The sequence below is a fragment of the Lipotes vexillifer genome, unplaced genomic scaffold (genome assembly GCF_000442215.2).
Source record: "Lipotes vexillifer unplaced genomic scaffold, Lipotes_vexillifer_v1.1 scaffold325, whole genome shotgun sequence".
Classification (NCBI taxonomy): domain Eukaryota; kingdom Metazoa; phylum Chordata; class Mammalia; order Artiodactyla; family Lipotidae; genus Lipotes; species Lipotes vexillifer.
This window is the reverse complement of record NW_006799313.1, coordinates 2,193,559-2,196,690: the sequence shown is the minus strand read 5'-3', so window position 1 is coordinate 2,196,690 and position 3,132 is coordinate 2,193,559.

The window sequence follows — 3,132 nt, the reverse complement described above, 5'->3', positions numbered from 1 at the left end:
CAATCTTATAAGGTTATTTCAAGGATCAAATGAGAGAAATGTGTAAGGAGCTTTGAAATATGCTGGCATGTGGCAGCTACAGTAACAATGGTAGTTGTTACTGTAACCCTCCTTTCCTCCCAGCACTTTCTAGAATTGTGCTGTCAGACAACCACTAGTTACATGTAGCCACTGAGCACCTGAAATGTGGCTGGCCTCAGCTGAGATGTGCTGTAACTGTAAAATATACACCACTTAAAGGGGAGACTACAGTGAGCTTACAGTTTACATCAGACTGTGATGTAACTAAGAAAGAAAACGCCATTGACACATCTCTGAGATTTGCGGGGTATGATAGCTAGCATAACTACCATGAGTAGTACAGGAGTATTACTTACAAGAAAGGGGACGAGGGATGCTGGGAATACAATACATTTCTCTGGGAAGAGTCACAATAACCAAGTGCATGGAGACATGTGTGGAACATATGCCAGTTTTATTAATATACCGTGAGAAATAGAACAGTTTAGGGAACTAGGTGCTCAATCTTTTGCTTAGTCCATTCTCTTTTGTACTAAGGTATGTGAGAAGCCAAATTATAATCACATGGATACTTGATATACTATGGATATACGAGGAATAAGGGGTGTTGATTTTATAATTGTAGTGTTAGTAGCTTGGGGGCTTGACTGCTTGATCTTTGGATAATGCTTCTTAAAATCCAGTTGAAGAGTCCCATGGGCTATATGGCAGGGTGTCGAGGGTACACAAACCCAGGGTAAACTTGACACATTTTCCTAGGGTACCAGAGATTTAGGGGATAAGAAGTTCAATAACCGAATTAGTCATTTAAAATAATATCTTTACACTAAAACACACTGATATATTATTAATTAGGATGCAAAAAATTACATAATTTTTTTTAAAAGCATGAAGCCTCAAAGAACTTTTGAGCTTGACATGGGCAGCTTCAGGCTTGGGGTGAGCAATAGAGCAGCAGAGTCAGGAGCAGAGGCTTGGGGATTGACACAGGAGGATTTTAAGACCCAGGCTCTGCCACTTATTAGCTACATGACCTTGGACAAGTCATTTAACTTCTCCAAGCCTCTGTTTCCTCAACAATGAAGTGAAGACAATAAACAGCCTTCCCCATAGCATTGCAAGATTCAGTGAGCCAGAGCACAAAAAGCAGTTAGGACAGTAGCCAACACTAGAAGGACAAAGTAAAGGGTAGTGGTTATTGTTGCTATGCTTATAGCTATGCCTCGGACTCTCCTCAGCTATTAGGGGTACTTTAGGGAGAAAAGCTGGGAGCTCCCCATCTTGGTGCATCCCATCTCTACAGTGGGAACACGTCTGCCACAGCCACCGTCCTTTCCTGCTTCTGAGGCTGGCCAGTCCTCCTGATTGGTGTGTTACACCCTTAGAAATGTTCCTAGTGCATCTAGGGAAGTTATGGCTGAATGCAGCTGGCCCAAGGTTCAAGTCTGTGTAATTAGGCAGCACTGCACAGCTCTGTTCTTCCCTTCTTTGAGACCTCAGGAGGCTATCTCATTTCTAGGTGCTTGGGCAGTATCTTGCTATAGCCCAGGTGTACTGATTACACAATGTATATATGTCATGTTTGCGTGTCATTTTGACCATTTTGAGGGCTTGACAATATTTGATGTTTCCTTGTTTTGACTGTGATTGTACATGGCTACTGCTCAATAACTATTGATTAATAGATTGAAGGAAATAAAACTAAAATATATGCAGTGTTGTCACCACCTTCTATACTCTCACATCCAGCTCTTGCTACATGAGAGGGGAGGAGATAGGAGAAGGGCATACATACCTCCAAATCCCCAAATCAAGAAACAATCCTGGGCTTCCCTGGTGGCGCAGTGGTTGGGAGTCTGCCTGCCGATGCAGGGGACACGGGTTCGTGCCCCGGCCCCTGCAGAACAACCTTGGTCTACAGCAGTTGCTTGAGGAGTTTCTTTTGGGGATTAAGTGCAAACAGCAATGCAAATCTGCAACCATAGTTGAATGCCCAAAGAGACCAAATTTTGTGTTGAAATAATACATGATGGGGTAATAAAGCTGAGTGAGTGGGATGAAATCCTTTTAGAAAAGTAATCTTTAAGGTATTAAAGTTTTTGGGCTCCTAGGTTTTTGATGAGCTTATTTAAAATCTTTGGGGGGGAAATTAGCAGCTTAAAATGCTGACAGCTTTAAAAAAAAAAAAAAAAAAAAGAAACAATCCTTTTGGACTTCCCTGGCGGTCCAGTAGTTAAGACTCCGAGCTTCCACTCCAGGGACACGGGTTTGATCCCTGGTCGGAGAAGATCCTGCATGCCATGTGGCACATCCAGTAATAATAATAATAATAATAATAATAATAATAATAATAAGTAAAAAGAAAAAAGAAAGAAAGAAAGAAAGTAAAAACAATCCTTTCACCACAGTGACAAACGCCACAGTGTTTCCCTGTCTTGTATTCTACTCCAGCTAGGTAGGAGATGTGAGGTATTGGAAAGGTCAAGGTCTTTGGGATAAGACAGACTTAGGACAGTGGCTCAGTTCCATCACTTACTAGTAAGGGCACTGGAATTTACCAGGTAGGTGACCCCCTTCAACCTCTTTGAACTTTAATTTCCCAATCAACCCATCTCCCAGAGTTGGCAAGGATTGAATGAGACAAAGATCAAGAAGCTCTTGTCCTGGATGGGACATGTTTAATAAATATTACTTTCCATGTAAAAATAATTTGGGGGACTTCCCTGGTGGTCTAGTGGTTAAGAATCTGCCTTCCAATGCAGGGGACGCGGTTTCAATCCCTGGTTGGGGAACCAAGATCCCACATGCCGCGGGGCAGCTAAGCCCTCGCGCCACAACTACTGAGCCTGCGCGCTCTGGAGCCCGTGTGCCACAACTAGGGAAATAAGCCTGCGTGCCACAACAGAAGAGCCCGCGTGCCGCAGCTAAGACCCAACACAGCCAAAATAAATAAATAAATATTTTAAAAAAATTTTTAATTAAAAAAAATAATTTTGGTGCTGTGGAAAGGCAGATATTTGGCTCACGGCTGGGCAATGTTTTGGGGGAGCTTAGGGGAAATTTAGATTTTCCTTTTGTATTTTCTTCAGTCATGGGGTAAGTTGGGATTTA